Source organism: Dendrobates tinctorius, unplaced genomic scaffold (genome assembly GCF_039654945.1).
Source record: "Dendrobates tinctorius isolate UK_male_01 unplaced genomic scaffold, ASM3965494v1 ptg000086l, whole genome shotgun sequence".
NCBI classification, from domain to species: domain Eukaryota; kingdom Metazoa; phylum Chordata; class Amphibia; order Anura; family Dendrobatidae; genus Dendrobates; species Dendrobates tinctorius.
In genome coordinates, this window is record NW_027361754.1 from 15305326 (window position 1) to 15329978 (window position 24653).

Consider the following 24653-nt stretch of genomic DNA (forward strand, 5'->3'; position numbering starts at 1 on the left):
CTTCTTCCCTGCCTAACGCTCTCCCTACAGAATCAGCAGCAACCTCTCCCTATGCTAAGATCGGCAGAAGTAAGATGGCGGTCGGCGTGCACGCCCTTTTATACTGCCTGTGACGCCCACCAAAGCAAGCCAATCACTTGCATGCCCTTCTGAAAGATGGTGGTGACCCCTGCCTATGTCATCACGTTGCCCACAGTGTCCGTGGATCCTGATTGGCTGAAAAAGAGCGCAAAACAAACTTTTGAAACGCGACTTTGGCGCGTAAGTCGCCGACCTCGTGGCCGACCTCATCCTAGGGTCGGGTTTCGTTTCATGAAACCCGACTTTGCCAAAAATCGGCGACTTTTTAAATTTTTCGACCCGTTTCGCTCAACTCTAGTGAGAACGTCCCCCCCATGCTTACACCTTGTTTCTGGATATAAATGTTGTTATTAAATGTGAAATAATTTCTATTAAGAAGAAATTTCACGGATTCAATGATGAACTCTACCACATGCGACTCATTGGTACTGTATTTAGAAAGAAAAAAATTTAGAGCTATTATACCCACCTCAAAAGAGATTGATGGATACAATGCCACTGCATCAGTTGTAATCCAGCTGAACTTCTTACTCCATACAAATTTGTGAAATACCTATAGGACAGCTTTAGTGTCTTTAATATATCCATGGATCTCTCTTTTACAAGTGGCTGAAGCATGCAATCCACCCATGCTCTTAGTCTTTCATTCACCGACCCAATGCCTGATATAATAGGTCTCATTTTGGGAGGAAAGTCAGGTTTGTGTACTTTGGGTAGGAAATTGAGAATGGGAATTATAGGTGTATCAATATAAAAATAATCAATAGACCCTTTCTCAAGAGCATTAATAGGTATTTTTGAAATAGTGCAGTTGGATCACTCCTCAAGACACCATAAATGTCAGTATTGTTCAACATCAGCTCATTACATTTCAGATATAAATCACTGCCCTTATCAGCTTTACGTATAATGATGTGTTTATTGTTTTTATTCTCCCTAAGGGCTAGTCTTTCTTTTTTACTTAAATAATTCGAGGGAGTTTTTTTATCACGATCCAATCTACTAAGTTCTTGTTCTACCACATCCTGGAACTGGTCCAGAATGGGTGGTCTTGAGTGGATCAGATAATAATATTTATTTTTGGTCTTAAATGTTGTATTTCCTGCCGGAGTACTTTGGTAGGATTCAGATCTAAGTTGCCTTGACATCATAATATTTTGTAAATCACTGAATAAAGGGACTGGAATATCTTCAGTTGGTATGGTTACATCAACAGACCTATCATCAAAGGTATGTAATTCTGAGGTGACATCTTCCTCAAAATAGCACTTTATAGTAATGTATCTGGCAAATTTATTGACATCCAGCAGTGTAGAAAATAATCCAAGGTTCTTAGTTGGTGAATATCCGAGCCCCTTTGAAAGATCAGAAAAATGTTGTTCCTGCAAAATCTGTGCAGATGGATTCCACACCGGACAAGGTTGCGTTAAATGTGCTTTCTGAGACTGCTGTTCCTTACTAAGATGCTTTCGTCCTGCCCATCATCATCGTTTTTTGAAGAACCTCCTTTCTTGTTTTTTTGGGGGAAATGTGGTTAGGTGGACTGTCAGGACCAGACTCCGTTGTATCCTCCGACTTGAGTGAGGAAATGGTCTCCACAGATGTCTCTGGGTAGGAAAAACTCATTTTACGTAATGGTAATATCTCATCCTCTTTGGGATTTTTCTTTGATTTTTTTTGGAGTTTTTATGGGTTACGATTTTCTTTTTCCACGAATAAATTCTGTCTGAATCATAGTCCTAACAGTCTCTCTCATATTTCTTCTTTTTAACATCAATGATTTGATTTTCCAATTTATCAATGTGAGTTAAGTCCATCCTGCAGATTTTTGAAATTACTGGGTTTATTAAATTTGTCCATTTTTTTTAAAGCCTTGTCAACAAAATTCTGTATTTTTTCAATTCCATCTCCTCATATTTGATGATTAATTTCATAAGATCAATTGAACAAATATTCAAGATCCTGTCCTAATCCTCATTGAAACCATCAGGGTAAGGGTAGGTCCATCTCTTGTTCACCCTAAGTCCTCGGGGGATCATATTTTTAGAGATATACTTGTTAAGGAGCTCAATGTCTAGCCATTGCTTAGTTTCTTTAATCCTTTTGGACCACAACTCTTTGAAAATTGCTTTAAAATCATTCTCGGTCTTTGAGTGCTGTTTTGGAATGCAGACTTTGATGGAATGGTCTGCGGGCTTCATGTTATGTTTGCAGAGCCCCTGATGTGCGTAAACAGTAGAAACCCCCCACAAGTGATCCCATTTTGGAAACTAAACCCCCAAAGTACAAGGAACTTATCTAGATGTGCTGTGACAACTTTGAACACCCAAGTGTTTCATTAAAGTTTATAACGCAGTGCCATGAAAATAAAAAATCATTTCTTTTTCCACAAAAATGATTTTTTTAGCCCTCAATTTTTTATTTTCACAAGGGTAACAGGAGAAATTGGACCCCAAAAGTTGTTGTACAATTTGTTCAGCGTACGCTGATACCCCATATGTGGGGGGAACCATTGTTTGGGTGCATGGCAGAGCTCGGAAGGAAAGGAGTGCCATTTTGGATTGCAGACTTTGTTGTAATGGTCTGCAGGCATCATGTAGCATTTACAGATCTCCTGATGAACTTAAACAGTGGAAACCCCCAATTCTAACTCCAACCCTAACCCTAACACACGCCTAACCCTAATCCCAACCATAAACCTAACCACAACCCTCACCCCAGCACACCCCTAACCCTAATCCCAACCTTAACCATAACCCTAACCACAACCCTAACCCCAACACACCAGTAACCCTAACCCCAACCCTAACCATAACCCTGACCACAAACCTAACCCTAACACACTCCTGATCCTAATCCCAACCCTTACCCTAATCCCAACCCTAAACTTAACTTTAGCCCAACACTAACCCTAACCCTAACTTCAGCCTCAACCCTAACCCTAACTTTAGCCCCAACTCTAACCTTAACTTTAGCTTAACTCACTTTAGCCCAACTATAACCCTAATGGGAAAATGGAAATAAATCAATTGTTTTTATTTTATTATTTTTCCCTATCTAAGGGGGTGATAAAGGGTGGTTTGACTAACTATTTTTTTTTATTTTGATGACTGTGATAGGGTCTATCACATTGATCAAAATGAACCAATGGGAAAAAATCTCCTATTGTTGCTGAGTGCCAACTGGCAGATCTCGGTAGGCTCACCGCACTGCGCATGTGCCTGCCATTTTCTTACTGGAAGAAGACGCTGGCAGCTGTGGGGAGAAGCAGGAGGGCCCAGGGACACCGTGAGGTATTGGGGAGATTGGGGACCCTATTTCTCTCTCATCTGATGTGCGATCACATCAGAGGAGAGAGAAATTAAATAGGAAATATGATTTTTTTTTTTTTGCAGTCACCGTTATACCATTAATAACAGTGATCACTACACCAGGGTCAGTAAAAACCGACCCAAATCATGTTCTCTGGGGTTTCACAGAAATTCTGACTCTGGGGGGAGCTATACATTTTTTCCTCAGTGCCGTTAATTAACGGTGCTGTTGTTTAAGTACCCTTAAGTGTCGCTGTTAAAAAGCATATCGGCAGTCATTAAGGGGTTAAAGGGACTTATTATTTGATATGCATCCAGAAGGTTGATGAGTGGAAAACAGAGTTTTTAAAATCCAACGTTTTATTCAAAAAATGTTGTCTAACCATTTGGGTGAACCTATGTGCCAGCAGTATTTAAAAATTTTATGAATTATATTTTTTCTGATTGCATTGGGAGATTTGTTGTGATTTACCTTGATGATTTTTCATTTTTTTTAGGCCTGATTTGGAGTTTCATCCATGTAGTACAAAGGTTGAGTAAAAATTCTTTGTTTGCTAAAATTGAGAAATGTATCATTCTGTTCAGAAAATTTCATTCCTGTGGTTCATCTTATTGGCTAATGGGTTTAAGATGGATCCTGTGAAGGTGCAAGTCATAATAGAGTGGGTCCAACCTAGTGACCTGAGTGCATTTTTTTTCCTAGGATTTGCCAACTTTTAAAGGAAATTCATTATTGGTTTTTCTCAGATTGCTAAACCTCTTACGGATCTCACATATAAGGGTTCTCAAAGTTTGGCCTCCTGATGCTATAAGGGCTTTTAAAAAATTCAGTGTGTTTGATGTCTGCTCCTGTTCTTATACATCCCTATCTCCAGGAACCATTCATTGTAGAGATGGATGTTTTGGAGGTCGGGGTAGGGATTGTTTTATCTTTGGGTTCCAAAACCCTGACCATGTGTTTTTTTCTTAAGAAAATTTTTGTCAGCTGAAAGAAATTATGATGTTGGGAATCATGAGTTACCCTATGTTAAATTAGTCTGTGAGGAATGGAGGCATTTTTTGGAGGGGGCAGTTCACCATGTCACTGTGGTCACTGACCATAAGAATTTAGCGCATATTGAATCAACTGAACAGCTAATTCCTAGATAGGCCAGGTGGTCCTTATTTTTCTCTAGGTTCAATTTCTCCATCACGTGTTGGCTGGGGTCCAAGAATTGTGATGGTTGACACATTATCATGCAGCCTTAGTTCAGCTTCTCCTTCATACCCATCATCCACTATTCTCCTTAAAAGCATTGTGGTTTCTGTGTAATCTTTGGAGTTGGAGGTTGAATCCATAGAATCCTGTCATTGGCTTCTTCCGCTACTCCAGGAGCCAAACTATTTGCACTTGTATATCTAAGATTGCGTCTCTTACAGGAGTTTCATGATTCCGTCTTTAGTGGTCATCCTGGGGTCACAGCTTCACAGAATTCTATTGCTAGACTCTATTGCTGGCCATGTATGGATAATGATATTAAAGATTTTGTATCCACTTGTAGTATGCGCACACGCTAAAGTCTGTCATAACTGGCTGGCCAAGGAATTGGTTCCATTGCCAATTCAAGAAAGACCGTGGACTCATCTGCCCATGGATTCCATCATGGATTTGCCTCTCTCTGGTGGGAAAATTATTTGGGTGGTGGTTGACTGATTCAGCAAACAGGCTCATTTTGTTCCTTTGTCAAGTTTACCTAATTCAGAGACACTGTTCAGGTTGTTTATCTGTCATGTTGTGAGATTGCATGGAATTCCTGGAATTATGTCTGATAGGGGGGTGCAATTTGTTTCCAAATTCTGGAGGGCTTTTTGTAAGAGACTGGGGATTGTACTCTTATTTTCTTCACAAATGTGGCACAACATGCTTGATTATTCATCCTTAGTGGAATAGAACGCTTGGTGGATACAGAACTAAGTGGCCCGACTAATTCTCAGCTTTGCTTTACTGAAGTGAGAGACTGTTAGGTAGTCAAAAAGATATTGACCACAGTCCGGTTTCACCAAACGTGACTGTCTGCGTTTGTGCATCCATCAGATCATACATGAAATGAGAGGTTACTAATGATAGGTAGCATCACTCATCTGGTCTTTTTTTCACGCTCTATGGACTCACTAAAGGACACAAAATGCATTAGAACTAAGCAAGCAAATCTGGCAATTTAGTCACACTTTGATTTAAGGGCACATAAAGTCTTCTTGTGGACTCTGTACAAGGCTATGTGGGTAAAGTATAATTATGAGTGGCTACTTGTTAAATATGAATTTGTATCAAATCATTTCACTAGGTTACTCATTGTAAATGGATATGGATGGCAGAAAATGTGCTCCATGTACTGACACTTAGCTCGGGAGGTGGTAGTGCCGTACTTTAGGAATCAGGATGCCATAGATAGACAAAAGGTGGTTGGATAAAATATAAAAATATAATGTCATATGAGAGTAAGGGGGATGCTGGTCTTGGACACTCTCATGGACTCATACAGCTATCACAAGCTTTACATTCATAATGCAAACAAAGATGGGGATATATGCTCTTCACCCCATCCAATGAACTTACATTTATGAAGACAATTCAATAAAATGCTTTATTTTTATCAATTTTATCATGAAGTCATCCAGGTATACAGGATAGTGAATAAAAAATATTATAAGAAACGAAAAGACCCCGATTCATCAATCCCAGCATTTCCTATGCCAGTTTTGATGAGATAGGGGATTGGAGCTCGAGGTACCGGATTCATTAACAGGTGCACTCCACTTAATGAATCAGGCGAGGTCCAAAATGATGTGTGTCTGTGTATGTGGCTCACCACAAATCTTATACCAGTCACAGACTAGAGTAAGGTTTGTGGTGTAAAGAACGCCACCAATACTTATGAATTTGATAAGCGGGGTGTCACTACGCCCCTGTCCTGTACCAGCGCCAAACACTTTTTCAAGATGGGTGAAAATGGTATGAAACTACATGGGTGTACAACAATTTTGCAACTTTTCAAAGCTTTTTGTGCCATATTTCTGGCATAAAAGCTTTGATAAATCTGTGGCTTTAGAATATCCCTTAAAAATAGATATGTAACCTATATATTTGTAACACAGCAATTTAAGACTTTGTTGACTTTTTGACATCACGTAATCATCTGATATCTTATGATTTCTTTGTCATTAGAATGAATGTTTTTGTTTAAAGAAGTCATCTTCAACAAATAATGAGAGCGCAAGAGGATCAGGAGAACCGGATCATCTGCTAACTGACGAGAATACCTACATCATAAAGTCACATAGCAGTTATTGCCTTATCCCTTCTTTTGCCATAAGCAATAACTTTCACAGAATAACAAGGTCGTTTATTTGGCCCCTGATCATCAACTTATGTAATTATTTTAAGGGCCAGTATGAACTGATATATATATTTCATACCAATATAGACACGTAAACTGGTTGCTGCTCTGGCTCTGCCTTTGATTAATTAGCTGCAAAGCTCGGGATTGCTATGCTTAATCTTAGACTTCCTACCCAGGCTTCCCTGGATAATCTAATACCTTATTTGGACTTGCTTATCTGTGTATGGACTAGACATGGACTTACTTGTTTCCAGCATCCTCAAGTGTAAACTGCGCTTCATAGACTGTTCCGCCGATTGCATTTCTCTCTGAGGTTTTCAACAGACTTGTTAAATTTGCATTCAGTAGTTACTCTAAGTGTTATTGACTTGAGTTTTCTCTGCACTTGTTTGAAGCACCTTGTGTTTACAATATAGACTTTTTCACCTACAAACTGTGTTCTGTAGTGTCTTGCTCCATGCAAAAAGACTCCTGATTTATCCATGGTGGACCCTGGGCTGCGAATGCACCTTATGGCTACCTTATTATTTGATGCCCCCTACCGCTGATATCTGACCTGTTCAATGGGTTGCGGGGAGTGAGAGTTTTTACTAAACTTGATCTGCGGGGTGCTTACAACCTGATTCGCATTTCTGTAATGCCCCTGCCGTCTTCCAAGACTTAGTGAATGATATTTTCCGGGATATGCTCACCACCTCAGTCGTAGTCTATCTGGATGATAAACTCATCTACTCTCCAGATATAGATTCCCAGCGGAGAGATGTTTGCAAAGTCTTCGACCTCCTACAGGCAAACTCCCTCTATGTCAAGTTGGAGAAGTGTGTGTTTGAGCAGGAGTCCTTGCCTTTACTGGGCTACATCATCTTCACTCAGGGATTGGCCATGGATCCTGACAAGCTACAGGTGGTTATGGATTGGCAGGTGCCCCATTCCCTCAAAGTGGTGCAGCGCTTTATGGGGTTCATTAACTATTATCGCCAATTCATTCCCCACTTCTCAACTTTGGTAGCTCCCTTGGTTGCCCACACCAAGAAGGGAGCAAATCCCAAATTGTGGTCGGAGGAGGTCTACAAGGCACTCCTCTTTGTCAAATCACACTTCGCTAGCGCTCCCATTTTACATCAGCCTGTGTAGATAAACCATTTATTATGGAGGTGGATGCCTCATCCGTCGGTGCTGGAGCAGTCCTGTACCTAAAGGATGCTCAAGTTCAGAAACATTCTTGCTTCTTCTTTTCTAAGACCTTCTCACAGGCGGGAAGGAACTATTCCATCGGGGAAAGGGAGTTGCTAACCATGAAGTTGGCCTTTTCTGAGTGGAGACACCTCTTGGAGGGGGCTCGCTATTACTTCCAAGTGTACACCGACCACAAAAATTTGGTTTATTTGCAAACTGCCCAGCGGCTAAACTCTCGCCAGGCTAGATGGTCCTTGTTCTTCTCCCGGTTCCACTTCAACCTCTACTTTCTTTCTGGGGAGAAGAACATTTGTGCCGATGCTCTCTCCCACTCTGTAGTGTCATCTGAGGAGGAGGAGCCTAGGCTAATTGTGCCTTCTGAGAGACTGAGAACTGTGGTTCCGGTCTCGCTAGAGTCTGTGCCCCTGGGCAAGACTTTTGTACCACCTAATTTGCGACTGGAGGTTCTCTCTTGGGCTCACTCGTCCAGGGTGGTTGGACATTTCGGGACCAAGAGGACATCTGAGTTTCTGGCGAGGATGTACTGGTGGCCGCATATGGCCCGTGACATTGGAGACTATATTCGGGCGTGTGTCTCCTGCGACCAGAATCTGTATCCTCAGCAATGGCCTGCTGGGCTACTTTACCACCTGTCAGTGGCAGACAGGCCCTGGGAAATGGTCAGGATGGACTTTGTGTTGGCTTTACCCAAGTCTCATAGCTGCACCATTATCTCGGTGGTCACCGATCATTTTTCCAAAATGGGGCACTTGGAGCCTCTTCCGCGGGTACCTTCTGCACGGGCCTCAGCAGCGTTGTTCATTAAGCACGTCTTTTGCCTACATGGTATGCCTGACAGAATTGTCAGTGACCGGGGTCCCCACTTCACGTCTCGGCTCTGGAGAGAGCTTTGTCACCTACTCAGCAATGAACTGAATCTCTCTTCAGTTTACCACCCTGAGACGAACGGGTTGGTAGAGAGGGCCAAACAGACCCTGCGACATTTTGTTTCGGCCAGGCAGGATGACTGGGAATCCTTGCTGCCGTGGGCGGAATTTGCACTTAACAACGTCATAGCTGATTCTACTGGACAGACCCCATTCCTCCTTAACTACAGCCAGCATCCGCGTGTCCCTGTGCTCATACCCGTGTTGTCCACCGACTCTAGGGTGGCAGACTGCTCGGTGGAGGCACATGATATTTGAAATTGCAAACAGGATGCCCTCTGGGCCTTCAAGGAGAAAATGAGGGTCTCCGCTGATGTACATTGGCACCCTGCTCTGACCTTTGCTCCTGGAGACTTAGTGTGGCTCTCCGCCAGTAACATCAGGCTGCGAGTTGAGTCCACTAAATTTGCGCCTCACTACATAGGCCTCTTGAAGGTCCTGGAACAGGCCAACCCTGTGGTTTATCGTCTGTCCCTTCCTTCACGCCTATTAATCACCGACAACTTTCATATGTCCCTCCTAAAACTGTCATAGTTAGGATATGGCTAATCTCCTGTTCTCGCACAGTTAACTTTTGCCGGCCTCTCTTTGGATCTGGAAGGGGCATTTATACTCACTCCACACTAACATTCTCTGTCAGTTATACTGCTGTTCTGGTGTGTCTGACCCCTGGTGTGCATGTACTCTGCGTTGTTTGTTTGCTTCCCGTGTATGACCCGGCTTGTTCCTTCACTCTGTACTCCGTCTCTCGTTTTGGTACCATTGTCTCTTCTGGTTCTGACCTCCTGGCTTGGCTATCGTTACTCCGTTACAGTTTACCCCTATTGTACCGTCTTATGCCCGTTCTGGTTTTCTAATCTATTGCTACGTACTGACTATCCATTCTGTCTAATCCTTTGGTACTGTATTGCTATCTTGTGCTTTGACTTTGGCTTGATCTGGTTTCTGTCTCTGTCTATGCCCCTTGGTAACATTGTCCTGTAGTTACCTTTCTAGGAGTTTCCCTGCAGCTCCTAGCTCCATGGAGCTTAGGCCACACCCCCAGCAGTCAAGTGATTCAGGTCCTGGAGCATGCATTGTCACCACTGCTGCCGCTCCGCTGGTATCTTTGTGCACAGTCTTTCTACTCAGGACACGAGCTCTGGCTCAGTGAGCAAGTGCAGTGCGGTGTTCCTGACATTATAACTGACCCAACCTTCATGGGCTCAGATACAGTTGCAGTGTCACACAATTTGGGGTACAAGGGAGACTCTTGTTGCATCATTCCACTAGCACGGAGTCTCCGGTCCATACGGACTACCTGCATCATGGCGTCCTCCAATGTCAGGAACACCGCACTGCACTTGCTCACTGAGCCAGAGCGCGTGTCCTGAGTACAAAGGCTGTGCACAAAGATACCAGCGGGGCGGCAGCAGTGGTGACAATGCATGCTCCAGGACCTGAATCACTTGACTGCTGGGGGTGTGGCCTAAGCTCCACGGAGCTAGGAGCTGCAGGGAAACTCCTAGAAAGGTAACTACAGGACAATGTTACCAAGGGACATAGACAGAGACAGAAACCAGATCAAGCCGAGGTCAAAGCATGAGATAGCAATACAGTACCAAAGGATTAGGCAGAATGGATAGTCAGGACGTAGCAATAGATCACAAAACCAGAACAGGCATAAGACGGTACAATAGCGGTAAACTGTAACGGAGTAATGATAGCCATGCCAGGATGTCAGAACCAGAAGAGACAATGGTACCAAAACGAGAGACGGATTACAGAGTGAAGGAACAAGCCAGGTCATACACGGGAAGCAAACAAACAATGCAGAGTACATGCACACCAGGGGTCAGACACACCAGAACAGCAGTATAACTGACAGAGAATGTTAGTTTGGAGTGAGTATAAATACCCCTCCCAGATCCAAAGAGAGGCCGGCAAAAGTTAACTGTGTGAGAACAGGATATTAACCATGTCCTAACCATGACAGTCACCCATTCACATGTCCCGGTTTTCCGAGTCATCTGCCGGGACATTGGTTTCATCCACGGACGATTATGAGGTGAACGCTATTGTGGGGTGCAAGGTGGTACGTGGCAAAAAGTACTATCTGGTGGATTGGAAGGGTCATGACCCAGAGGACAGGACCTGGGAACCTATTGAGCACATTCGTGCTCCTCAGCTCATTGTAGCATTTGAGCGTAGCGAGGCCCAAGAAGGGGGGGTAATATTAGGCATCGAGTTCCCACCAGTGCACAGACGTTGGGACCGACGTCTTTGCTGAGCAGAAACCTCTGCGGCTGAAGAACAATGGGAGACTTCCACCAGTCCTAACAGTTACTGCCATTAGCTGAATTCTCATATAACAATTCTCAGAGCGCCTCCACTAAGTTCACACCTTTCTTTGCCAATCTGGGTTATCATACATGTTTTTACCTAGGTCTCTGATTAATTCTCTGGTTCCAGCTGTTGAGAAAAGGCTGACTGCGATGAGGCAAAATCTGGAGGTACTGAAGGAATCTCAGACCACAGCTCAAGAACCTTACAAGAGATCGGCTGATAGAGTCCGTAAACCGGTACCCAGGTTCAAGGTAAGAAATTTCGTGTGGTTATCCACTAAAAATCTGGTTAAACGTTCCTTCACAGAAACTTGGACAGAAATTCATCGTCCCTTTCAAGATCAACGGTATTGTGAGCTCTGTGACTTGCCGTCTGAAGCGGCCTAGGACTATGAAGGTACATTTAATTTTCCATGCTACTTTACTAAAGTCCGTATCTTTTAATACCTTCCAGAGACATGTTGTGCCACCTCCACAGCCTGTGGTGATGGGCAAAAACAATTTGTGGAGGAAGAAATTGTTGATTCTAGGATTCGCATGAATCGGCTCCAATATCTGATAAGGTGGCAGGTGTATCTCCCTGAAGAAGACACTTGGGAACCTGTGGAAAACATCAATGCCCAACAGAAAATTTCTCATTTTCATCAGAGATTCCCTGAGAATCCAGGTCCAGGATTGTTCTGAGGCTGCTTCTATGGAAGGAGTAATGTCAGGACTCTGAATATTTTTGATTACCTTTTGGTTATTCTTGCCTTTTTTCAAGATGGCGTCTTTTGTTTCGTTTGCCCCTTGTCTTCCTGCCTTATAACTCCACCCCATACTCTAGTCTTTGCTAGAGTTTTCTGTCTGTGTCCTGTTGTCTGGTGGTTTTCTGGTTTTCTAGCTGCTTCTGCAAACCTCTCTGGGATCCTGCTGTGTTTGTCTGTTCCAGGGTTCCTTCTGCTCCTGACTGCTTGTGCTGCTTCCTCAGTGCCTCTGACCTTCACCTGCATTTTGCTAGACACGCAAGCTGGTTGCTGTTTTGGCTCTGCCTTTGATTAATTAGCTGCAAAGCTCGGGACTGCTATGCTTAATCTGAGACTTCCTACCCAGGCCTCCCTGGGTAATCAAATACATTATTTGGACTTGCCTATCCGTGTATGGACTAGACACAGACTTACTTGTTTCCAGCATCCTCAAGTGTAAACTGCGCTTCACAGACTGTTCCGCCAGTTGCATTTCTCTCTGAAGTTTTCAACAGACTTGTTAAATTTGCATTCAGTAGTTACTCTAAGTGTTATTGACTTGAGTTTTCTCTGCACTTGTTTGAAACACCGTGTGCTTACAATATAGACTTTTTCACCTACAAACTGTGTTCTGTAGTGTCTTGCTCCAGGCAAAAAGACTCCTGAATTATCCATTATTGTAGCTTATACAGGCAGCTAAACTGCTATACCTGGGTCCAATGAGGAGACTGTAGGCTGAATCTGTGCTTTATTGAACGTGATGGTATATTGGCATGGTGAAACTACAAACAAAACATATATGCATACAATCAATACTGGGTTCATCAGTGATTCATATATACATAATATATTATCTGCACTAATAGATAACCAGGAGAGAACTAACTAAGCAGGCTAGTATGAGACAGGAATTGGATACAGGAAACATAAATACATACCAGCGATGCTATCTCAAGGGAAGAAGAGAAATGAGATGCTTCCTGAATGCAGGCAGAAGGAAAATAGAGAACTGGAGGGAAAATGGGGGCTGAACTAACCATAATCCTTTGCAAAAGCGGTTATGACTCTGGTCACTAGATGGAGCCAAAAACATGAAAACATTAACAAGCAGATAATAAATCAGATGTTGGAGACAGAAAAATAATTATTACACATGCATTGAGCAGGGGGTTGGACACGTTGTCCCTGGAGGACCCTTCCTACTCTAACATTCTAGGATTCTATGATATCTCATGACAGTGTTCTATAGTGGTTAGTACTAAATATTGATCTTTACCCAAAATACTTGATATAATTCCTAATGCTGTCACTGATTTATGTGATTCAGAGAATGCGCTTCCAGTTTTATAGAGAAGTAGGACCTGAGCCATCATACCCCATTATCTACCTTGAAGTAAATAAGTTTGCACAAAATGTTTCATGGTAAAAAGCATATCATATCCCCTTAATTTGAGTCCACATTTTATATTTCTAATGTATCCTGCAGTACCATAACTCATTCAAGAAGGCCACTCCTGTTTTTACAGCTATTCCCTGTCTGAGTATTACTTTGCACAAATCTCTATCATGTAGCTATATCTGAAGTAGCACACTAGCAATGTTATACATGAGAAGATGTAGGTTAAGCAGCTTCTAAAGCCAACTCAAGGCTTACAAAGCTGTATCACAAATCCAGTGTACCTGCACCTTTTTAAAGATAGGCTGTGCACTCCATGTATTGCAGCAGTTATTAGCTTTTAAATAATTTTAATGGTGTTGTGAGCAATTAATTAATTAATTGGCAGTCATGTGTTTCAGGGGCCGTTTCTAGGAGATGCAACTCCACAAAGAGAAGATGGATGAAGTACTCTGGGCCGGTGTGGCGTTGGCAGCGTACCTGCAGGAACACCTCCATGCCTGTGAAGATTTCTGGCTGTGGGTCACCTACCTCAAGAATCCAGGCTGCATATTTCTTTTCTACTTTCAACTTGCATACACAGTGCAACACCAACTGGGTGTAACTGTACTGTGACTTGGCGTTATCGGCGAGTGGCTGAATCTTATCTTTAAGTGGTTTCTGTTGGTGAGCGGCCATTCGCTTGGTGAATGGTTCTACACGAAATCTACAACCTAACGCAGTTCCCCTCCACTTATGAGACTTGCCCAGGAAGTTCTTCAGGACCCTATATGATCATTTGAGCTGCCCTATGGCTTACACTAATGTTCTGCACTGGCCGACTACAGAAGAGGCATGGTCCGGAGTCTTCTCATATTGTACCTGTTACTGATAGTGGCGATTGTGGTCTCCAGACTTCTTATTCTTGCATACTTCTCACACCAGGTTGTCGTTGGGATCCTCATTGGTGTGTTTTTAGGATAAATCTTGCAGCGCCCTGCTCCCAATTTCCGTAATTTTGTTGTTTCTTTTTTATACTTTCTTCGCTGTTTCTTGGGGCTCTTCTTGAATACTGCAAGTGCTCTCACTTCCAATATCACCCTAGCTACTCTACTACCTGCCGAACTTTATGTATGCACCATTGTACCTGCCCCTTTACTGTCATTACCTTGTTCTCCTATATTGTAAGGTGCTTGAACCCAGGGACTATGCGGAAAAGAGATTGAGGCAACCAGCTCTCTGTTCACATTCATGTATAGTTATTTTCTTTAATTTGTTCTTTGTTTAAATTATTTTTTTTAAGAATTTAGATTGTGTTTATGTTTTGTTTATATTTTACTGTAACAAGATAAAGGAGGTTTCAATCATATGCTATCCTTAAAAAATAATTAATTAATTGAAATTATGTTGTTTCTGTATAAACATTGACACAAATTTTGGGATCTACTGAAAGTGGTTTGCGAACGATCACCAGGTTACACCATGTAAGACTTAGGAGGAAACGGAGTATGATGTTAAAAAAGTAAATTTTTATTATTAAAAATATGTAACATAAAAGTCAGAAAAAACAGGTAAATAGATATGTAAAGGACAAACAACTGGTCACCAGCCTAAAGGAAGCACAAGCACACTTTGTCAAGTGACGTGTGTGTGAGTTGTACTAGAGGTAAGAGGGACCCACCATCATCCCTTAAATCAATGGCTAAGTCCAGCCAAATAGGCATATATGTAAAGTGGGGGGAGGGTGGATATCTTATCAAAGGTGGAGAAAATGCAGGCTGGCCCAAAGTGCCAGATAACAAGGGCTCGACTCATGTTTCACGTATGTGATGTAGCTTTATCAAGGGGATACTGATTACAGTGACCAGCAGGACCTTTTATCTCCAGAGTGATGGGCCACATGACCGGTCACATGGCCCATAGTGGACAAATAGAAGAGCTCCTACAATTTAATGTGGTATTATCTGCTTCAAATATTAGTTGCTTTCAAGGTGGATCTATTGTGATTAGAGATGAGCGACTTTGCCTTTTTTAGGGTCAAGTCGGGTTTCATGAAACCCGACTTTCGCAAAAGTCGGGTCGAACGAAATCGGCTGACTGTAGGGAAAAGTCGGAGGCCGACTGAAACACGAAACCCAATGCAAGTCAATGGGGAAGAAAAGTCAGCAGGGAGTTGAGGACAGTAAACAAACCTACAGTGCCCATTTCAATGCTAACAACATCAATTCTTATTACTTAAGCTTGGCAACCTTAATTTACATCATAATAATAATTACGCATTGAAAACTGAGGCTTATTTGGCTAAAGTTTTGGGGGGGTAGGGCTGACTCCAGGTTTTCGGGTGCCCTGGGCCAAAGAGTGTCAGTGTGCCCCTTTAACACATACCACAACTCATGATGCTCTGATACGGCACAGAAATATAGGTATAGTACAATGACAAATACTTGACTGTTTACATGACGTCACATGACTGATCTATTTGAAATTGTGCAATAGCTCAAAAAAAGGACAGTATATTACTCCATAAAGTATTATGGCCACCACATTGTGCGCCATACAGAAAAATAAGCCTCATATATTTCTCCATACAGAATAATTGGTCACATATAATGTTCCATACAGTATATGATGAGTTCCACATAATGCTACAGTATATGATGGTCCTCATGGACGATGCTCCACTGTGTTATGGGCCCAAATAATGCTCCATATATAATGGGCCCCATTTCTAATGCTCCAGTGAATCATGTGCCCCATAGATGCTGCTCCAGTGTCTGATCTGCCCCATTTAAAATGCTCCAGTATATGATGTACCTCATGGATGATGCTCCAGTGTATGATGGGCCCTAATAATGCTCCATATATAATGGGCCCCTTTTCTAATGCTCCAGTGTATAATGGGCCCTGTAAATGCTCCTCAGGTGTTTGATGTCCCCTATTTGGAATGCTCCAGTATTTGATGGGCCCCATTGTAAATTAACCCAGGCATGGTATGTGAAAAGAGCTCCATGGAGTAATCTGAAGTGTGGGCTGCCGCATCCTTCACTTTTGGTGTGGGTGAAGGACACAAGGAAAGGGGTTGCTCCTGACCATAAGCCTGCACTTAATGACTCAGTGCTTGCATTTTTTTAAAACTTCAGAAGAGGAGGCGATAGAGCTGGAGGCTGTTTCAGCAATGTAACCCAAAAACAGTTCCTGATGCTCCGGCTTTAAAAGCAGTTTACCTACTCCCAGAAAACGGAGCCTTACAGGCCTTCCAGAGCTACATCATGATGCAGGCTCAACAACTCCTGCCTTAGCTGCTATTGTGTTTTTGCCACTACCAGCAGATGCACCACTACCACCATCAGTACCAGGTGCCCACCCATGCCCACATCCGTGTCCTCTTCTACCATACTTCCTCATGTTTTGGAAAATGGACCCAAAATACCAGCAGATATATGGTGCTGTATCAGAAGCGTACAGCTCTATGCAGTCTAGGTTTAACAGTAAATCTCCGTATATATCATGAGTCACACACAGACGCTCACAGGCTCAGTATGTATTACCCAATAAAATAAATAGTTGTAAAAGGGTACAGTATCACCAGATACAAGGTATATATAGTATAGTGTAAACATTCTGAATCTCCGTATACATTTCAGGAGGCAGACACAAACGCTCTCAGGCCCAGTATGGATTACACAAGAATATGAAAAGCTGTAAATGGGTAATGTAACACAAGCATACAGCTGTATACAGTGTTGGGGTAATCTTAAAGCTCCTAATATATTGCCGGAGTAACAGACATACGTTCACAGGCTCATTATGGATTACACAAGAATCTAAATAGCTAAAAAGGTTACTGTATCAGAAGCATACAGCTGTATACAGTGTTGGCCAAATTTGAAATATCGATATATATTTCCGGAGTCACCCTCAGATGCTCACTCAGTCTGGGTTTGACCATAATAAAAAATGTTGTAAAAAAGGTACTGGATAACAAGATAGCAAGTATATATATTATAGGGTACAATTGTAATCTCTGTATACATAGTCCCGTAGTCACTCTCAGACGCTTAATCAGTATGGATTTGACCGTAATACTAAATGTCGAACAAAGGTACTGTACAACAAGATACAAGCTGTATCGAGTATAGGTTAAAAATTGGTATCTCCGATTCACCGTATATATAGAAGGCGTAAACCACACACGCTCACTCACTATGGATGATACCGTAATATAAAATTGTGAACAAAGGTACTGTATCAGCACATACCAGGTGTATCCAGTCTAGGAGTAATTGTAAATTTCCGTATATACTTCCGTAGTCAGACACAGACACTCACAGGCTCACTATGCATTACAACAGAATTTAAAAAGTAGAAAAAGGGAAAGGTAGTCAAAGCGTACAACAGTGTACAGTGTTGTGGTACTGTTAAATCTTCGTATATATTTCAATCTCAGTAAGCCAGTCCAGACTCTCCGCTACTTTAAACTACATGGATACAAGTACAGACGGAAAGTCGAGTGTTAGCAGAAATTTGGGAATTACTCATCGCGGGAAAACCTCCCAGTAGATGTTGCAGAGGCGATGCAGACCCTCAATTACTGTATCTGTAGAGACAGCAAAAATGGTTCTTTGTGAAGAAAGGATTGCTTTATCGCAGTAGCGTGGATCACATCACCGCTACTCGTCTCCATCAAATTGTGATCACAGGGAGAGATGTAGACATAGTCCTCACTGCCTATCATGATGTGTATGGTCATTTTGGAGTGCAAAACACAGAAGCCACAGGCCGTAGGCGATTCTATTGGATTGGCATGAGAGGAGACATTGAAAAATGGTGGCAGGAATGTCACACGTCTGTGACTATCACAACTGTGAAATGTGATCATAAAGCACCACTGCATCCGCTGGTAAGTTGACGTCCATTACAAATGGTAGCCATTGATCATCTGAAGGTAGAGGCCAGCAGATGACAGGCCATAGCTACATCATCGATCAATGCTCCAAATTTCTAGTGGCCGTCCCTGTGGAGGATTTAACTGCCCAGGCAGGGAAGAAGAACAAAAAACCTTCTTCTGCTTATAGCGATTTTCACTGTACATCACAACAGTTTGTGTGCAGTGACAGGGGAGGCTATATTTTTGTGCATCAGCTCTGTTGGTTATTAGGCTGATTATAAGGCTCCCTGAAAGCTGCATTGCTGTTTGCACACTGCTGTGCAAACTGCTTTTTTAAACGCAAAAATACTTTTCTTCCTCTTTTCTGCACAGTTACCAAGCGTTCATTTTTCCACACTTTTGTGTGCAGCAGTCCTGCTTATTAGGCTGCCTGCATCCATACTTGGACTGAAAGCATCACTGTCAGCGTCCTCAAATCTCTAGGGATATTCAAATTCTCCCCAATACTATATACAGCTTGTACTTTGTCGTACACCAGCCAATTTCAGCCTGTTAAATTGAGGTGTAATCTATAGTGGGCCTGAGATAATAGTTCAGCCTCCTAAAATCTCTAGGGATATTCAAATTCTCCCCAATACTATATACACCTTGTACTTTGTCATACACAGCCAATTTCAGCCTGTTAAATTGAGGTGTAATCTATAGTGAGCCTGAGATAATAGTTCAGCCTCATAAAATCTCTAGGGAGATTCAAATTCTCCCCAATACTATATACACCTTGTACTTTGTCATACGCCAGCCACTTTCAGCCTGTTAAATTGAGGTGTAACCTATAGTGGGCCTGAGATAATAGTTCTGCCTAGAGTTGAGCGAAACGGGTCGAAAAAATTCAAAAGTCGCCGACTTTTGGCAAAGTCGGGTTTCATGAAATGAAACCCGACCCTAAGATGAGGTCGGCCACGAGGTCGGCGACTTACGCGCCAAAGTCGCGTTTCAAAAGTTTGTTTTGTGCTCTTTTTCAGCCAATCAGGATCCACGGACACTGTGGGCAACGTGATGACATAGGCACGGGTCACCACCATCTTTCAGAAGGGCATGCAAGTGATTGGCTTGCTTTGGTGGGCATCACAGTGGGTATAAAAGGGCGTGAACGCCGACCGCCATCTTACTTCTGCCGATCTCAATATAGGGAGAGGTTGCTGCTGATTCTGTAGGGAGAGCGTTAGGCAGGGAAGAAGACCAAAAAACTGCTTCTGCTGCTAGCGATTTGGCCTGCACAACACACCAGTCACTGTGTGTGCAGTGCAAGGGGAGGCTATATAGTGGTGTATCAGTGGTGTTGGTTGTTGGGCTGCCTTCTAAGGCTTCCTGACAGGCTGGCATTGCTGTTTACCCACTGCTACGCAAACTGCTTTTTTAAAAGCAATCCAATCTCCCTTATCCTCTAGTCACTTTGGTCACAGCTGTGCCATCGAGCCTGTCACATAGCGCTCAGATATTCATTGGGCCTCAAACTGCTTTTTTAAAAGCAATCCCAATTTTTTTTTTTTGTCCTGCTGAGAAGAAAAAAAAACTGCTTCTGCTGCTGATAGCAATTTGGCCTGCACAACACACCAGTCACTGTGTGTGCAGTGCAAGGGGAGGCTATATAGTGGTGTATCAGTGGTGTTGGTTGTTGGGCTGCCTTTTAAGGCTTCCTGACAGGCTGGCATTGCTGTTTACCCACTGCTCAGCAAACTGCTTTTTTAAAAGCAATCCAATCTCCCTTATCCTCTAGTCTCTTAGGTCACAGCTGTGCCATCGAGCCTGTCACATAGCGCTCAGATATCAGTGGGCCTCACACAATCCAAAAGTGTCCAATGTCCAAAAGTGTGTGCAGAGTTTCAAAATCTCACTTATCCTCTAGTCACTTAGGTCACAGCTGTGCAATCAAGCCTGTCACATAGCGCTCAGATATCAGTGGGCCTCACACAATCCAAAAGTGTCCAGTGTCCAAAAGTGTGTGCAGAGATTCAAAATCTCACTTATCCTCTAGTCACTTAGGTCACAGCTGTGCCATCGAGCCTGTCACATAGCGCTCAGATATTCATTGGGCCTCACACAATCCAAAAGTGTCCAGTGTCCAAAAGTGTGTGCAGAGATTCAAAATCTCACTTATCCTCTAGTCACTTAGGTCACAGCTGTGCCATCAAGCCTGTCACATAGCGCTCAGATATCAGTGGGCCTCACACAATCCAAAAGTGTCCAGTGTCCAAAAGTGTGTGCAGAGATTCAAAATCTCACTTATCCTCTAGTCACTTAGGTCACAGCTGTGCCATCGAGCCTGTCACATAGCGCTCAGATATTCATTGGGCCTCACACAATCCAAAATTGTCCAGTGTCCAAAAGTGTGTGCAGAGATTCAAAATCTCACTTATCCTCTAGTCACTTAGGTCACAGCTGTGCCATCGAGCCTGTCACATAGCGCTCAGATATTCATTGGGCCTCACACAATCCAAAAGTGTCCAGTGTCCAAAAGTGTGTGCAGAGATTCAAAATCTCACTTATCCTCTAGTCACTTAGGTCACAGCTGTGCCATCAAGCCTGTCACATAGCGCTCAGATATCAGTGGGCCTCACACAATCCAAAAGTGTCCAGTGTCCAAAAGTGTGTGCAGAAATTCAAAATCTCCCCTGTCCTATAGACACCTTGTACCTTGTTTTACATACTATATAGTTTGTTGGATTTTGTCTACATTTCTACCAAAAATGAGGAAGGCTGGTGGAAGAGGCCGTGGAATTGGGCGGGGGTTGGCAGCTGGTAATGATGGTGTTGGTGGTGGATCTGATGGTAGTGGCAAGAGCAAAATAGGACCGAATGCAGGAGGTGTTTAGCCTGCGTCATCGTCTGGCTACATAAGGCCTCGAACGCTTAGTTTTCTAGGAGTTGGCAAACCGCTTTTAAAGCCAGAGCATCAGGAAAAAGTTTTGTCTTACATTGCTGACTCAGCCTCCAGCTCTATCGCCTCCTCTTCTTCAGTTGTAAAAAGTGAAAGCACTGAGTCGTCATTGGAGGCTCATGTTCATGAGCCACACCTTTCCTTGTGTCCTTCACCCCAACCAAGATTGAAGGATGACGCAGGCCATACTACTGATTACTCCATGGAGCTGTTTTCACATACCATGCCTGGATTATCAAGTGAAATGGTGAATTACACAGGCCAAGATGAATCTGACATGGAGTGCACTGATGCACAGCCGCTGATGGATGATTCTGCTGGTACATTCACTCAGAGCACTACATTGTCCTCGCGGTGTACAGAGCCAGATTCTGACCCTGATGAGACTCAGGTGCCCCTTCCCGCACACTATACCACCATACACGGTGACACAGAGGAAGGTGCACATGACATAGAAGAGGAGGTGATGGATGACCCAGTTGTTGACCCAGATTGGCATCCATTGGGGGAAGAGGGTGCTGCTTCCAATAGCTCAGATGAGGAGCATCCACAGCAGACATCGACATCGCAACAGCTGTTTTCTGACAGGCCCGGAGCACTCCAAAGACAGGTTCCAAACATCAAAAGAGTTGCTGGACAGCTTGTCCACAGGGTCAAAAGATCACAGCGTGCTAGACCGCAAAATGTCTGCCAAAGTAGGAAGAGTGCAGTGTGGCACTTTTTTGAACAAAATCCTCATGATCAGGCCAAGGTTATCTGTAAGAAGTGCGCAAAGACCTTTAGCCGAGGGAAAAATCTGAAAAATTTGAATACCAGTTGCATGCTTAGACATTTAACCAGCATGCACTTGCAAGCGTGGACACAACACCAAACCTCAAGTGCCACATGTGCAACTGATCACAACGAAGGTAGTCATCAACGCTACATTGTTTCCCCCACTGTAAGCCCACCGGTTAGCACAGCAGCAAATGTTGAGGTGTCGTTGCAAGGCCACAGCAGTCAGGGAATCCCACTGTTATATCAACGAAAGACTGATTCTAGGCCATCAGAAAGAACACCAACTCCATCACCATCATCAACCCTCTCTCAGTCCGCCCTGTCCACCGCTACTTCCACCATATGCAGCTCTCAAGTCCAGCTCACCCTCCCAGACACTATGAGTAGGTCAAGAAAGTACTCAGTCTCTCATCCGCGTACACTGGGTTTGAACGCCCACATTGCCAAACTAATCTCGTTTGAGATTATGCCCTTTCGGTTGGTGGAAAGCACAGCTTTCCGCGAACTCATGGCCTATGCAGTACCACGCTATGACCTACCCAGTCGCCACTTCTTCTCTCACAAAGCCATCCCAGCCCTCCACCATCATGTGAAAGACCGCATTGTCCATGCACTCAAGCAGTCAGTGAGCGGAAAGGTGCACCTCACAACTGATGCATTGTCCAGTCGGCATGGCCAGGGCCGTTACGTGTCCATCACTGCGCACTGGGTTAATGTGGTGGATGCAGGGTCCACAGGGGACAGCGGTGGTGGGACAGTGCTGCCTAGCCCACGGTATAAGAAACAGTTGGCTGTAGGCGTTCCACCCTCCTCCTCCTCCTCCTCCTCCTCCAGAAGCGAAAGCTCGTCCACAGAGCGCAGTCGTACGAGCACTCCATTTGCAGCTGCCACTGTTGCACATGATGTGTCCCCCTATCGAGCAGCTAGTGGAAAGCGTCAGCAGGCTGTGTTGCAGATGATGTGTTTGGGCGACAGACATACCGCCGAGGTGCTGGCCGAGTACTTGAAGCGACAAACTGAGTCATGGCTGGGCAGTGTACATCTTGAGGCAGGCAAGGTAGTTAGTGATAACGGCCGTAATTTTGTGGCAGCCATAGCCCTTTCAAAACTCAGCCACATACCTTGCTTGGCTCACACCTTGAACCTGGTGGTGCAGTGCTTCCTCAAAAATTATCCAGAGTTAACAGCCCTGCTCCAGAAGGTGCGAAGACTGTGCGCGCACATCCGCCGGTCGCCTGTACACTCCGTTCGTATGCAGAAGCTGAAGCGATTGCTCCACCTTCCCAACCACCGCCTCATTATCGACATTGCAACAAGGTGGAACTCCACCCTGCACATGGTGGAGCGGCTGTGCGAGCAGAGACAGGCCATAATGCATTTGTTGGAGGATACACGGCCAGGCACTTTGAGAGCAGACATGGAGTTGACAGGTGTGCAGTGGTCGAAGCTGAAAGACCTCTGTAAAGTCCTTCAGTGTTTTGAGGAATGCACACGGCTGGTAAGCGCAGACGACGCCATCCTAAGCATGAGCATCCCACTTATGCGTCTGCTCATGCAAACTTTGACGCACCTTAAGGAGCAGGCGTCTGCAGCTAATGTTGATGAGGAGGAAGAGGAGGAGGGAATCCTTGATGACATTCAGCCATTGTCTGCTCAGGGACCTCTCTTGGACGAGGTGGAGGAAGAAGAGGAGGAGGAGGATGATGATGGGGATGATTACTTAGGGGAGGAGGATGCATCTCGTGGGGCAAGTGAAAATGTTGGCGTGGCAAGGTCTGGTACAGGGTTTGTGCGTGACTGGAGGGATGTGGATTTGCCAGAAAGTGCTCCTCCAACCAGCACTCGCAGTGCATCATTGACACCGGGAACATTGGCCCACATGTCAGATTATGCCTTGCGGATCCTAAAAAGGGACCCCCGCATTGCCAAAATGATGAACGATGACGACTACTGGTTGGCCAGTATCCTGGATCCATGCTATAAAGGCAATTTACAAAACATCATGCCACAGGAGAACCTTGACCTAATATTGGCTAATAAACAAGCAACTCTGGTAAATCGGTTGCTTGAGGCATTCCCAGCACACAGCAGCGGTGATGGTTCTCACACAAGCCGTACGGGCCGGGGGCAGCTTGGTAGAGGTGTTCATGGTGCACACAGCAGAAGTGGCGTTGGAGACAGGGGTTTCATGACAATGTTGTGGACTGATTTTTCAAATACCGCTCACACAACTGGTAATACTGCATCGATGGAAAGTGACAGGAGACAGCAGTTGTCAACCATGGCCGGGGTCACCACCTAGCGCACGACACCGTGCGAGTGCCGTTGCCCTGGACAGGTGGGTAGGCCGACTCTTGGGCGCGGGCACTGGCACAGGGTCCCTCATAGTGCAATCAAGTGTCTCTGATGGTGGTGGTGCACACCCGCCGTCAGACACACCGCTGTACTATGAGGGGCCCAGTGCCAGTACCGACGCCCACGAGTGGGCCCCCCTTGCTTGGGCAGGGCCCCAGCATTTGCAATCTTTACCTCTCCCTGCTCCTCCGCTGTGTAATCTGGGCCATCAAATCCATACTGTGCCTGACACCGTCTGAGCCTGCCTCCTGAGACATATATTTTGAATGTGTACGCTATCCATACATGTTATCTGGGGATACGGTACCCTTTCTAACTTTTGTGCAATCACGTGCAATCCATACTGGGCCTAACACCGTCTGAGCCTGCCTCCTGA

At 44.2% G+C, this 24653-nt stretch overlaps 1 pseudogene; it reads left to right on the top strand.

The window, feature by feature from the left end:
• Positions 1 to 1194: 1194 nt before the first annotated feature.
• On the top strand, positions 1195 to 14686 carry LOC141097710 (glucose-6-phosphatase 3 pseudogene; annotated as a pseudogene).
• The last annotated feature ends 9967 nt before the right edge of the window (positions 14687 to 24653 follow it).